The sequence below is a fragment of the Tamandua tetradactyla genome, chromosome 1 (assembly GCF_023851605.1).
Source record: "Tamandua tetradactyla isolate mTamTet1 chromosome 1, mTamTet1.pri, whole genome shotgun sequence".
NCBI classification, from domain to species: Eukaryota; Metazoa; Chordata; class Mammalia; order Pilosa; family Myrmecophagidae; genus Tamandua; species Tamandua tetradactyla.
The window spans coordinates 117,835,219-117,850,521 of record NC_135327.1 but is presented as its reverse complement, the minus strand read 5'-3'; the positions used below and the strand labels follow the sequence as shown (position 1 = coordinate 117,850,521).

The 15,303-nt window shown below is 36.3% G+C and overlaps 1 protein-coding gene and 2 pseudogenes across 9 annotated transcripts in view; 2 read left to right on the top strand and 1 right to left on the bottom strand.

Annotated features, from left to right (window-relative positions):
• The window catches only part of C1GALT1 (core 1 synthase, glycoprotein-N-acetylgalactosamine 3-beta-galactosyltransferase 1), a 65,175-nt gene that overhangs the window by 25,387 nt on the left and 24,485 nt on the right, over nucleotides 1-15,303 (top strand). The gene's annotated exons all lie outside the window — the stretch shown is intronic.
• Nucleotides 4-15,297, top strand: LOC143652047 (isopentenyl-diphosphate Delta-isomerase 1 pseudogene; annotated as a pseudogene).
• Nucleotides 103-923, bottom strand: LOC143652053 (nucleophosmin pseudogene; annotated as a pseudogene).

Here is a 15,303-nt window from a genome sequence, read left to right as displayed (position 1 = left end):
GGGAAAATTTTCACTCTGCATTATAAAAAGAACAGCCAGATATCAACTGTTACAGAAGTGAAATCAGACTGAAAATTTTTACGAACTTTTAAAACTATTTTCTTAAAGAGACTTCTGCCACTGCCAAAGATCTTGAATAGCCTCCTGGTCAGTCATCTGGAAGCAATTCTTCATGTAGTTGATGAACTTGGCTTCCACTTTGAGAAGAGAACCACCTTTTTCTATACTTGCATTTTTGCTTTCATGTCTTCTACAGGACTAGGTCCTTTCGGGGTTTGAGGAGTTTTTCTCTTGTTTTTTGAGTAGTTTTTCTCTTGTTTTTTGAAGGATTCTTGCTTGACCTTTTGATCTTGGTGTTGATGGTTTTGAGTTTTTTATCCATTCTGGTTTGATTTGTGTACATTTTTTTGCTGGAGTATCTCTTGTAGATTTCTTCATTGGAACTTTTTCTTCCATTTCCTCCTCCTCATCATCATCATCATCTTCATCAGCAGCAAGTTTTACTTTTTTCTGTGGAACCTTGCTGCCACTTCCAGGGGCAGATTGCTTTCCTGGTATACTTAAGAGTTTCACATCATCTTCTTCTTCATCTTCTGACTTTGCATATTTCTCCACAGCTAGTGAATGCTGTCCACTAATATGCACAGGCCCTGAACCACATTTCAACCGTAAGACTGCAGGTGGTATTATTTCAAAGCCTTCGAGGGAAACCATTGGCTATACAGACATTTTCAAAGTTGCCAGGGTTACTTTAATTGAACTGCTTTCATAATTCATTGCCTCTACTTCAACAATGTGCAGTTCATCCTTTGCACCAACCCCTAAACTGACCATTCTTAACAATAACTGGTGCTCATATCATTATCCACCTTAAAGCGATAATCTTTGCCAACCTTTAATTCACAACTGGAAAGATAGTTTTGGGGCCTTTTCTTCCTTTTTAATACAGGCATTTGGGGCAATGAATTTCCCTTTCAGCATTGCCTTTTCTGCATCCCATAAGTTCTGATAAGTTGCATTCTTATTATCATTCATCTCCCGATGTTTATGAGTTTCTCTAGCAATTTCTTCTTTGACCCAGTGATTGTTTAAGAGTATGTTGTTTAATTGCCAATTATTTGCATAAATTCTGGTTCTTTGGTGGTTATTGGTTTCCACCTTCAATCCATTGTGGTCATAGAAAGTGCTGTGGATAATTTCAGCCTTATTAAATTTATAAAGACCTCTTTTATGTCCCAGCTTATGACCTATCCTGGAGAATGTTCCATGAGCACTAGAGAAGAGTGTATATCCTGGTATTTGGGGGTGTAACAGTCTATATGTCTGTTAGGTCTAATTCATTTATCACATTGTTTAAGTTCTTTGTTTCCTTGTTGATCCTTTGTCTGGTTGTTTGTTCTATAGAGGAAAGTGATACGAGGTTTCCCACTGTTACTATTGAAACATTTGTTGTTCCCATCATTTTTGCCAGTGTCTGCCTCATGTACTTTGGAGCTCCTTGATTGGGAGTATAGATGTTTACGATCATTTCTTCTTGGTTATTTGTACCTTTTGCTAAAATACATAGTGTCGTTCTTTGTCTCTTACAGTGTCTTTACATTTAAAGTCCGTTTTGTCTGAAATTAGTATAGGTACTCACTCCTACTTTCTTTTGGTTACAGCTTGCATAGAACATCTTTTTCCATCCTTTCAATTTCAATCTGTTTGTATCCTTGTGTCTAAGATGGATCTCTTGTAAGCAGTATATAGATGGATCATATTTTTAACCTATTCTACCAATCATTATCTTTTAATTGATGAGTTTAGTCTGTTAACATTCAAGTTATTAATATCCAGCAGCAGTCAGTGTTCTCAGCACTGGAATCAGCGACCCAGCTGCCTCCTGTGGCAGGAGCGTGGGTATTTTAGGTCAGATCAGATGTACTGAAACAATACCTGAAATAAACACTGGCAATCTCAATGAGCAAGAAGTTCAACTTCTGACAGAGATGTGTATTATTATTATTGATGAAACTGACAATAAAATTGGAGCTGAGACCAAAAAGAATTGTCACCTAAATGAAAAAATTGACAAAGGATTATCGCATCAAACTTCTAGTGTCGTCTTATTCAACACTAAAAATAAACTCGTACTTCAGCAGAGATCAGATGCTAAAATTACCTTTCCACGTTGTTTTACCAGTATTTGTTGCAGTCATCCGTAATAATCCAGGAGAACTTGAAGAAAATGATATAATTGAAGTAAGACAACAACATAGAGGCATTTAAAAGCTTAAGTAGGAATTCCCATGGAACAGGTCCCACCAGAAGAAATTAATTATGTAACATGAATTCACTACAAGGCTGAGTCTGATAGTGTTTGGAGTGAACATGAAACTGATTACATTTTGTTTATGAGGAAGAATGTAACTTTGGATCCAGATTCTAATGAGGTTAAAAGCTTTGTGATGTGTCAAAAGAGCAACTAGAAGAATTTCTAAAAAAAAAAAGCAGCCAGTGGAGAAATTAAGATAATTTCATGTTTTAAAATGATTGCAGAGACTTTCCTCTTTAAATGGTGGGATAATTTTAATCAGTTTGTGGAACATGAAAAAATATATAGAATGTGAAAGCAGGAATGGATAATAGTCAAATACTGAGAATTTCTATACAGTAAACTTAGAATAATTTTTTTATTTGGTTCTCTGTGTGGAGCACTCATTGGATACACTGATACTTTTACAACTAGAATTTGAGTGAAAAAACCATTGAGTTCTTTTATTTCTTATGCTCATCAATATACATTGTTCTTTATAAAAAAATAAAGACATTTATGAGACTTTACTGTGAAATAGAATAGAAATAAATTTAACCTGTTGAAAAACATGCTCATGACGAATTTGAACAAGTAAGTTTTTACTTCTAGTATGGTTGTAACGAACATTTTCAGAATACTTGGATAGCACCTTGCTATTTGCCAGTGCTTTATGTTTCACTGATTTCTTTTTTAAAGTCATGGTTCTAAAAAATGTGCAAAGATGCTATTTGTGTTGATACCTCAAAACAGCAATTAAGTTTAATTATTAAGGGATTAAACAAGTGGAGCAGATTCAAGGGAAATTAGATGGTATATGTCCTAATCCTTATCATTGTATGTTGATTTTGTGGTTTAATCATTCTGGAATATCATTTGAAATTTAAAATAAAATCATTGTTTTTGGCAGTAGGCATTTCTATAGATTAAGTTAAATCTTTTAATAGTCTTGGCAATTAGTGAAGTATATGTTTTCACAATTACAGTGGACAGAAAGGCTATTCATAAAATGGAAATTGGGTCATACTCAGTAACAGGGTCTTAACCTTGGCACTGTTGACATTTGGGGTCAGATAATTCTTTGTTTTCGGAACTGCCCTGTGCAACATAGGACGTTTAGCAACATCCCTGGCCTCTAATCCTCTGGGAGTCAAAGTTGCCTGCAGACAAGAATCTCTGCTCTACAGAGTCAAGACATATTATAGGACAGATGTTCAAGTTGAATAGATTCAGATTATGGAATATGTGTATATTAATATTTAAAAGTATACCTTAACTAATACAGTTTTTGAAACTTAACCATAGATTCTTAGGTTTGAAATCTTAAGACATCTTTATAAATGCTAATAATAAAAAAATACTTCTTACAAAGCTAAATGGTATATACATTCAATAGAAATATTCGTTCTTCACCCCATACAGTGTATTTATAATTTTAGGCAAGGACTGCTTTATGTAGCAAGTATTTATTATATTGATAAGTAAGAGCAATGAAAACTTACCACATTAAAAAAAAGCAAGTTGGGTGGGCCACGGTGGCTCAGCAGGTAAGAATGCTTGCCTGCCATGCCTGAGGACCCAGGTTCAATTCCCGGTGCCTGCCCATGTAAAAAAAAAAAAGAAAAGCAAGTTATTACTGAAAAGCAGTTCTTGAATCTACCATCTTATTCTTTAGTTTTTATTTGTCAGATCTAATATTCTTTTCCGCTTCACTCTTTTTATCCCTTAAGTTGCCCTTACTAATACTTTTCAATTCTGCTTCTTCCTCCAGACCTCCCTCCTGTCTTTTTTTTCAGCCAACAGAACTTCCTTTAGTATTTCTTGTAGGGCAGGTTTCTTCTGAGGCTTTGTTTGTCTGAGAAGAGTTTGATCTCTTTGTAACTTTTGGAGAACATCTTGGCTGGATAAAGAATTCTTGGCTAAAAATCTTTCTAGTTCAGGATCTTAAATATATCATACCATTCCCTTCTTGCTTCCATGGTGCCTGTTGAGTAATCTAAACTCAGCCTTATATGGTTTTCCTTGTTGTAGTGAATCACTTTTCTTTTGCTGCTTTCAGGACTTGATGCTTCTCTTCAACACTTGAAAATCTGATTCATGTGTGTCTTAGAGTAGGCCTTTTTGGATTTATTCTTTTTGGGGTTCCTTGTGCTTCTTGATGATTTACATATTTGTGTCTTTTATAAGGGTTATGAAATTTTCCCCCATTATCTCCTCAACTAGTCTTCCTAGCCTTTTACTCTTCTTCTGGAACACCAGTGATCTTATATTTGTGTGCTTTGTGTTGCCCATCATTTCCCTGAAATCCATTTCTTGCCATTTGTACTTTTGTGTGCTCGAGTTCAATTGTCCTGTCTCTTAACTTGATTATTCTTTCTTTCACCTCATCACATCTGCTGTTGTGTGTCTCTAGTATGTTTTTAATTTTGTCTTCCTTATCTTTCATCTTTGTAGGATCTGCCAATTTTCTGTTTATTCTTATAGATTCTTCTCTATGCTCTTCCAGTGTTTTCTTGATATCCTTTATGTCATTATGAGCATCCTTGATTAGTTCCAAATTCCGTGTCCTCTGTAGTGTTGTAATTTTGTCACATCACTGGGCCATATCTACCTGAGTCTTCATGTGCTTTGTGATTTTCTGCTGCATTCAAGAAGACATTAGGTTATCTAATAAGGTTATTTTGCAAGTTGGTTTCCTTCACACATCTGAGGTTTTGTATTCACTTAGGTTTGTGTTGAAGGTCCCCTTTTGGGCTTAATTTTGTCGTAATTCTCCTTGCTGGTCTTTTAAAAGCTAGATAGATAGGCAATTTGCCACACTGCACTTTCCACTTCTTTCCAGAAGATGGAGCAGTTGAGACATCTCTTAACCTCAGACTCACTTTTCCCCAGCTGATGTGGCCAGCAGATCGTGGTGTCGACTCAGTGTGTTTCCATTCAGGGCTGCTGGTCTCAGGGTGTGCTGAGAGCTGCCAGCCCTGGGTCTGGGGATTGAGCAGTATGCACCTCACTGGAGGCGCCGTTTATGCACCTGATGGGTCTGGCGGTGCCCGGGCTTCTGCTTGGGATGACCTTGGGCTTGGGGCTGGGTATTTCAGGTGGTCCTGGTGCAGGGCGGGGTGGCCAGTCCTTTAGGGCTGTTGGGTGTACTTCTGGGTTCCCCATTGAAGCTCCCAACTGTGGAGCTGTGCATGGAGCTCTCCCAAGTTAGCTGTGGGGGTAGGCTAGAGTGGAGGGATGTTTCACTTCTTCAGACACACACTTCCCTGCATGCTGCCACCTGTCCTCAGTGGGGTAATGGCCAAACGCACACACTGTTTTCTCCATTTCAATTCTCTGCTTTTTCATCCAGGAGCCTCCCTGTGTGATATAGATGACCCTTCTGTGATGACTCACACCCTGGGACTGTAGTGCCAGTCGTTTTTCTGTCCCTTCTCTCATTGTTCCACAGAGCCGGGGTGAACTCGGCATATCCTATCCCATCATCTTCCTGGAAGTAGGTTACATATACTCTTAAGGCTAGTTTTTTTCCTTTATACTTAGTAATTAGGCCTTTTCCATCTTACTAATGTTACTTACATTCTTTCTTTCAAGACACTGTGTTCTTAACACTGCACATAGGTGAAACAAACTATAGGGGATATGGAAATCATGGGTTCTGGCTGCTGCTACTGAACTCTTGACTATGTTTTTTTTTGTATGTTTATCTTGTATCCTGCGGCCTTGCTAATCTCACTTATTCTAGGAATTTTTTTCATTGAATCCTTGTAATTTCTACGTAGACAATCATGTTGTTTGTAAGAGGGACAATTTTATTTCTTTCAGTCTATATGCTTTTCATTTTCTCTTTCTTTTACATTTTTCCCTGCCTTATTGCACTGGCTAGAATTTCTAGTAGCATTTTGAATAAGAATGGTGAGACTGGACACCTGTGCTTTGTTCCTGATCTTAGGTCAAAAGCATTCTGTCTTTCACCGTTAAGTATAAGCTTATATCGGATGTAAACTAAAACTCAGTTAATTATAAATGTTCTTTATCAAATAAGTAATTCCCTCTCTTTATTTTTGTGAGGGTTCTTTTTTCATGAATGGGTTTGGATTTTATCAAATGCTTTTTCTGCATCAGTTGATATAATTGTGTGATATTTTACTTCTTTAACCTGTTAATATGGTGGATCACATTGGTTCATTTACAAATATTAAACCAGGCTTGTATTTTGAAATAAACCCTAATAGGTCAATATTTCTTTTCATATATTGCTAAATGCTATTTACTAATATTTTAGTAAGGATTTCTGTGTCTGTATTCATGAAGAATATTGGTCTGTTTTATTTTTTTGTACTGTTGTCTGGTTTTGGTATCAGGGTAAAATGAATTGGAAAGTGTTTCTCTCATATTTCTTTTAAATATTTGGTAGAGTTCTCCAGTCAAACCATCTGGGCCTGGAGTTTGGGGGGTGGTAGAGAGGAGGGCAGGAGAAGAGGTTAAATTATGAATACAATTTCTTTAATAATTTAGAGTATTCAAATTATTTTCTTCATAATGGATGAGTTTTGAAAGTTTGTGCTTGTCTAGGAATCGTTCTGTTTCATTTAAGTTGTCAAATGTTTGTGTATAGAGTTGTTTGCAGTATCCTTTTATTTTTATTTGATGTCTGCAGGAACTATAGCAAGGTCCCCTGTTTCTTTACTTATATTAGTAATTTGTGTCTTCTCTTTATTCCTTTGTCTGTCTTGCTAGAAGTTTGGTCAGTTTATTGATCTTTTGAAAGAACCAGCTTATTGTTTCATTGGTTTTTCTCCATTGTTTTTAAATTTGCAATTTAATTGATTTCTGCTCTTTCTTATTTTTTTCCTTCTTTTTACTTTGGGTCTATTTTACTCTTTTTCTTGATTCTTGAGGTGAGAGCTTAGATAATTGATTTTAGACTTTTTCTAATTTAGTGTGGTAAATTTTCTTCCTAGCACTACTCTAGTGGGTGTTTGTCCTGCTATTGTTTTAAAACTCTTAAATTCCTGTAATTTTTTTTATTTATCTGTGTAATTACAGGACTGTAAGCTCCATGAGAGCAGGAAAAGATACTTTGTTTTAACATATCCCAGCACCTAGCCCACTGCTATATATTTGTACTTGACTATTTAACTTCTGAACTTATACATAGTATTTTTTATAACCTTCAATTGGAGTATCTTTTAAAACCTTCAATTGGAAAGAAACTAAATCAGTGGAAATATTCCTTAAATGTTATATCAGAGGATAATTGTAATCAGGATGTTACTGCAAATAAACTTTTAATTCTATTTGAAAGAATTGTTGTTTAGTGAGAAATATATTGAAAACAATATATGGATTAAGTCTGAAGCCATGTTTACCCATTGTGTTTAAGAATTTATATTTAAAAATCTGGAATTTTATTAGCAACACTACCATAATAGAATAGAGTCATGAAAATTTAATATGAAACCAATTTCACTTTCTCAGCAAATAACCTTTTCAGAATCCATTCCTGGAGTACATGGACTTTTCTTTTTTGATATCTCCTGACCATCTTAAGATTTATAAATAGAGGAAAGATGGTTTCTTGTTGAACTTGATCATAGCATTATTCTTTTCATCTTCCATATAAAGATAATTTTAGAACGAAACATAGACAATATAGAAAATTAGTAGGTTGCTATTTTGAGAGTGTGTTATAATAGAAAAACCAACAGACATTCAATGAAATGTGAGTTAGAGTCCCAGCTCATCATGTTGAGTATATGCTGTAGATCAATTTTATTAACCTCTTTTAATTAGTTAATCAGTTTCTCATCTGTAATATGAGGATACATCTGTTAAGTTTTAAGGCTATGGGGTTAAAGAAAAAGTACAAGTTTTTATCACAGTGCCTTTCATGTGCTGTATTTGATATGTTTTGAGTTCATTTTTGTATAAAGTATGAGGTAGGGGCCCTCGTTCATTCCTTTGAATATGGATATCCATTTTTGAAGAAACTATTCTTCCCAGTAGACTGGTGCTATGTTGAAACAATTGGGGATAAATGTGTGGGTTGATTTCTGAATTCTCATTTCAGTTCTCTTGATTAGTATGTCTATCATTATACCAGCACCGTGCTTTTTTGACCATTGTAGCTTTGTAATATGCTTTAAAGTCAGACAGTGTGACTCCTCCAGCTTCATTCCTCTTTTTCAAGATATTTTTTGGCTCTTCAGGGCCCCTTACTCTTCCAAACAAATTTGATAATTGGTTTTTCCATTTCTTCAAAGTAGGACATTGCAATTTTTTTTTCCCAGAGAAATAAGAATGTTCTCATATTGATTGTGGTGTTGGAGGCTTTTGGAATTTTTATTGGAATTTCATTAAACCTGTAAGTCAGTTTGGGTAGAATTGACATTTACGATATTTAATCTTCCAGTCCATGAACATGGAATGTATTTCCATTTATTTAGGTCTTCTTTGATTTCTTTTAGCAATGCTTTATAGTTTTACATATTTAAGTCCTTTACCTCCTTGGTTAAATGTATTCCTAGATTTTTCCTTTTAGTTGCTATTGTAAATGGAATTTTTTCTTGAGTTCTTCCTCAGACTACTCATTACTAGTATATAGAATTACTGCTGATTTTTATATGTTAATCTTATATCTTGCCACTTTCCAGAACTTATTCATTAATTCTAGGAGCTTTCCTAGAGTCTGTGAATGCTAGCATTTTTCAGGACTTTCTAAATATGGGATCTGTCACCTGCAAGTAGTGAAAGTTTTACTTCTTTCTGAATTCGATGCTTTTTAGTTTTGTTTTTGTTTTTTGCCTGATTGCATATGTAACATTTTTGCATTTAACCTCTATTTTGGAAGAGGTGGGGCCAAATGATGGTATAGAAAGATATGGAATTTAGTTAGTCCTCTAGAACAGCTAGTAAAAAGCCAAGAACTGTCTGGGACAGCTGTTTGTGGGATACCCACGAACAGACCCACATCATACACCAGTCTGGAATAGGTGGAAGGGCCAAGATCACAGCACAGGACTTATAAATAAAGCCCCTGACCTGCCTCAGGCTGCTGGAGACACTTTCTAGTATGAAAAAGAAGCAGCCCCTCTACCAGGAGCAAGGGAAGGAAGCTCACCCAAGCTCTGGTTGTGAATTTAATTAACAAATTTGAACTGCTCAATACAAGCTATAAGCACAGATAAACCCAGAGGAAACAGGAAAGTAACCCTCAGGTCCTCTCCTGATAGAGGGGAGGTGGGGCCGAGAAAGGAAAAACAAAACAAAACTAAAAATGGAGGCTCCTGTAGTCAGACAAGCTCAGAATAGTGAAAAAGGGCAGTGCCCCTTTATAGAGCCAGACACCAATTCCGGCTCTTGACTGGCAAACCTTGGGGGCTGGGGGCTGGCTCTGAAAAGAGATTTTATTCTATTTTTTCTTTTTAATTTTTTTTTTCATGTTTTAAAGTATTTTAAGTCAATTATTAAAGTAAGCCTCAGGCATTTTCAGTTGTCAGCCCTGACCCAAGCAATTGTGGAGTTAAGATAGGTCTGGGAGACAAAGTTAACAAGTCAAATGAAGGAGATAATTTGCCTAAGGATATATCTTCCCCAGGAAAAGGGGGGTGTGGCTCAGGTCAAGTGGTAGACTGCCTTCAGAGAATTCAGACTCAAGGGGCAGTGAGTTGGAAACAGCTTAATCTGGCCTTCCACTTCAGCCTCTTGCTCAAGCATGTCCTTGGCAGACTGACAACTGCCACCTTCTGGGCAGGGTAGGAAAAACACAGAGTCTAGAGGCTGGTCTGGAAAGTCAAGACAACCTGCTGGGTCTCATCCTCACAGGAACTTGATACTGATTACACCTTTCTCCTGAGACCTGGGCCTGCCTGGTCTGGGAAGATCTGATTGGGCACCATCATATCTGGGGAGATCCTCCTCAAAGAGAAGTTTCCATATAGACAGGGCAAGAACTAGAAAAACAAGAGGGAAAAATTCTGAACAGTTAAATAGAAGCTGTGTCAGAGGTCTAGAATAAGTTGAACTGTACGCCAAAACACAGATAGAAAACAAAACCAAACAATAAGAAAACCCTAGGTAAAAAAGTGAAAACCAGAATAAAGTCATGCAACATGTAGCGATGTGGATAAACCTTGAAAACATTATGCTGATTGAAATTAGCCAGAAGCAAAAGGTCAAATATTTTATGGTCTCACTGATATGAACTAACATTAATGAGTGAACTTTGAGAGTTAAATTTGAGAACACAGATTATCAGGAAATGGAAAGAGGTAGAATTTGGGCATTTGATGCTGGAACAGCCCAGAATGTTCAACAGGGCTGATTTAAAGATCCAGAAATGGATGGCACAATACTACCTGATAGTAGCACAATATTGTTACGTACAATGAACAAAGCTGAGTATGAGTGTAAGTTGGGAGAGGAGGGCTGGGGGCATATGACACCAGAAGGAAAGATAGAGAATAAGGACTGGAATGGTATAACTTAGCAATACCTAGAGTAGACAATGATAGTGATTAAATATACGTATATAAGAATGTTTTTGCATGAGGGAGAACAAATGAATGTCAACATTGCTAAGTATTGAAAATGAATGGTATATGGGGGAAATACAATCAATGCAAACTAGAGTCTGCACGTAGCAACAACATTGTAATATGCTTTCATTGAATGTAACAAAGGCAATATGCCAGAGCTTAATGTCAGTAAGTGGGGGATATGAGGGAGGGATATGGGATACTTGATGGAAGAAATGGAAGTGTCCTCATATAGATTGTGTGGTAAAGGCATGGCTATGTGATTATACTTGTAATCTTTGATGTTTTACCTACGTTTGTTTGTATAATGTGTGAATACAACTGTTTACAAATGAACAGAGAGCGCGGTGCAACAGTGGCTCAGTGACAGAATTATCACCTGCCATGCCAGAGACCCCGATTCAATTCCTGGTACCTGCCCATGTTAAAAAAAAAAAAAAAAAAAAATGAACAGAGAGATACGAGTGCTGGAGAAGATGTGGAGAGAGAAATGTATGTAGTTATTGTTGGTAGGGAAGTAGAGTCCTGCTGCCCCCTCTAGAGGGCAGTGTGGTGGCTCCACAGGAGGCTAGGGGAAGGGTTGCCATATGATCCTGCAACACTGTAGTAAGGTGTATACTTGGAGTGTTTATGGTGGCAGTGTTCGTATTTCCAATGAATGGAGGTGACCTAAGGATACATCGACTGAGGAATGAGAAGGGAAACTGTGGTGTATACACACAGTGGACTACTGAGCGGCTGCAAGAAGGAATGAAGTTGTGAGGAATGCAACCAGGTGAAGGTTGAGGAATTAATGTCCTCAACCAAGCTTGAGGACATTAATTGAGTTAAATAAGTTGAGTTAAATAAGCCAGAAATGAAAAGTAGTATTTAAACATTATAGTACGAACTATAGTGTGCAAACTCTGAGAATTGAATTGGAGAGCATGGTTTGGCAAGTGAATGCCTATTGAAAAGGTTCCTAAATTGTAAGCTCTTACAGCAGTCACATTTATTCAAAAGTTATTGTTTCTAAATTCTGAGATGCTGAGCTCTTTGTGTATAACCTGGTCATTCCCTGGAACTTTGGGTATTTGTGTGATACCTGAGACTTAGAGCTAGAGTTCTACAGCTATGAAAATCAACATTACCCCATATAGTAACTGTGGAAAACACTGAAAAAGTGATCAGACTTCACTTAGAGATATGACTGAAGGTGATGGATGAGATTAAGGTAAATCAGACTAAAGGGTAAAGGATGATATTAATTGTATAGTAGAACTTCAACTTGTGTGTGAGACCAAAGAAATAGATGTTTATTTGGTACAAAATTTATATTTTTGGTAGCACACAAACTTAACTTTTATGGTCACCTTATTCGAACACTGTAATTACATGGAATTTTAAATAGGAAGTAAGCTTTTGTTAGTTTGTCCAGGTTGGTGTGATGCCCTGATACACCCCAGAGTAATCTTGACAGAAAATCAAAAAGTATTTGAAGGATTTGGGAAAAAGGTGGAAATGTTAAACTGCCCCACCTGCATTAGACTTGCTGTTCTCACAAGCACTGCAGATTGCCAATGTGATGGGCCAGGCCCTCGATTTTGGGGCTTGCCCTTATGAAACTTATTCTTGAAGAGAAGAATCAACCCTATTTATGATTATACCTAAGAGTCACCCCAGAGAACCTCTTTTGTTGCTCAGACATGGCCTTTTTCTGTAAGCCAACTCTGCAAGTGATCTAACTGCCCTCCCCCCTATATGACTCCCTGGGGTGTAAATCTCCCTAATGATGTGCGGACATTGCTCCTAGAGATGAGCCTGGTCCTGGCATCATTGGATTAAGAAAGATTTTTTGACCAAAAAGAAAAAGAAAAATGAAATAAAATAAAGCTTCAGTGACTGAGAGATTTCAAATGGAATCTAGAGGTCATTCTGGAGATAATTCTTATACATTCTATTAATATCCCTTTTTAGTTTTTGGTGTATTGGAGTAGTTAGAGGAAAATACCTGAAACTGTAGTCCTTGATTCTTGAAGATGATTGGATAACTATAGAGCTTTTAAGGTGTGCTCATGTGATTGTGAAAACCTTGTGACTGACACTCCCTTTATCCAGTGTATGGACAGATGAGTAAGAAAAAAAGACAAAAAAATAAACAGTAGGGGTGTATAGGGGATATGGGATGTTTGGGGTGTACCTTTTTACTATTATTTTTTTTTTTTTTTGAGCAATGAAAATGTTCAAAAATCCGTTGTGATGAAGGCACAGCTATATAATACTATCAACCACTGATTGTACACTTTGAGTGATTAGATGTTATGTGAATATATAATATATCTCAATAAAAAATAATTTATTTTGTCCAATATTAGTATAGTTACCCCTGCTATTTTCTTGTTGCTTTTTGCATAGAATATCTTTTCCCAGCCTTTCACCATCAACCTGTTTGTGTCCTTGGATCTGAAGTTTAGAAGGTGACTATGCAGATACTCAACCAATACTAGAAAAATCTGACATCTTTCACTCATCCTTCCTATAATTAATGAATGCTCTGGCTTGCCCGAATGTTAGCTTATGAAATCACACTTTTAAATGTAAAATACACCTATTACATTTAAAAAGAAATTATACCCATATTTATTTACTAGCATTGTTAAACATAACAGAAGACATTCAAGTGGAAAGTGATTATGTTTCAAGCCCTTGCAAGACAATCTGAATTTATTGAATTAATGATGCCAAGATATACAAAATTGTGGCACTTTAATTAAGGCTTTTAGTTTACATTTGGCCACCTCAAAGTAGTTGTTAGCGTTAGGTTGGTCAGCTATGTGTGATCTGCTATTAAACTGGTTGAATTAATAATTTCAGTTTAATTTTCATTTCTAGTTTTCATGGTTTTTGTATTTTCACTTTCTGATTCTGCTTGATTTCTTAATTTCATCATTGAATTTCTTGTCTCTTTTAAGCATAGTTATTTTAGAGCTGATAACTGGAAAGTCCATCATCTGAATCTCCAAGCTGTTTCTAGTTTCTTTACTTTTTTTTCCCCCTGCATTTTTTATCAACTCTTTCATTTGAATGCCTTGTTATTTTTTTATTGTGTTGGATATTGTATATCACTAAGGGGAAGAAACGTAATAATTTGAGGTTCTTAATGACTTTATATTTCTCTAGAATAATTTTTTACTTCTTGTAGCCTTTTGGTTTAGGGGCACATTCATCCAGTCAGTGGTTGAGACAATTCCAGCCTGAATTTCAGTCCTTGTGAAAGTTGGTGTAAGTAAGAGGCTTCAAAACTTGAATGTTAGAGCAGGGGATCAGAAAACTTTCTGTAAACTGTCAGATAAGACTATGGAACATATTCCCCCTGTTGTAACTACTCAGCTCTTCCATTATAGTGCTAAAGCAGTTACAGACAGTACATAAATGAATTGGCTAGTTTATGTTCCAGTAAAACTTTATTTACAAAAACAGGTGGCAGGCTGGTTTTGTCCTTGTAGTTTGTTAGGCTGCTGAGAACACATACCATGAAATGCTTTGGCTTTTACAATGGGATTTTATTAGTTTACAAGATTACAATTCTGAGGCTGTGAAAATATTCAGATTGAGGTATTATGAAGACCATTACCCTCTTCCTGAAGACCAGCTGGATTCCTCTGCCACATTGCAAGGCACAGGGCAGTGTCTATTCATCTTCCCCTTTTCTTCCAGATTTCCTTGCCTCCAGCTTCTTGCTTCTGTGGCTTTTTCTCTCTGTTTTAATTTCATTCTCTTATAAGGGACTCCAGTAAGAGGATTAAAACCCACCCTGAATGAGATGGGTCACATCTTAAGATCCTACTCACCAAAAGATCCTATTTACAATGGGTCCACACCCTTAGGAATGGATTAATTTTAATCCATTTTGAGGGTATATGCAGCTTCAAGCCATCACAATCTTTTGGGTCCCAAGACCTTACTGATCCTAGCCGTCTACAAGTTAAGAATATTTTTTACATTTTTGAAGGATTGTTAACAAAAAACAAGTACGCAACAAGAACCATATGTGGCCTGCGAAGACTAAAATAGTTGTTTTATTTCTAATTCTTTACAGAAAAATATTGCTATCCCTTGGGTTAAAGAATAGAGTAGGTGGTGATTGCTGCCATAGGGAAAAAAAAAGCAGATGTAAATACTCAAGAGTCAACAACAAAGAAGGAAAAGAACATCCCAAACAGGCTTGGGTACACAAAGGATCCTGGTAGTGAAGAATACCCCTAACAATGATTATCCTAACTACTACTCGTCTGTTTTACTTAATTGTCCATAGTGTGCTATTTTAGCAGCAGATAGAGAAAGAAATTTATAGATTATCAAAAATTAAATGCTATAGAAATGTTCTTCTATAGGAAGGAATTAACATCTACTATAACTAAAAAGTTATCAGATTCTCAGTATTATATATTGCTTTGTTATTTTATAACATCTGCTAATTTTATTCTTACA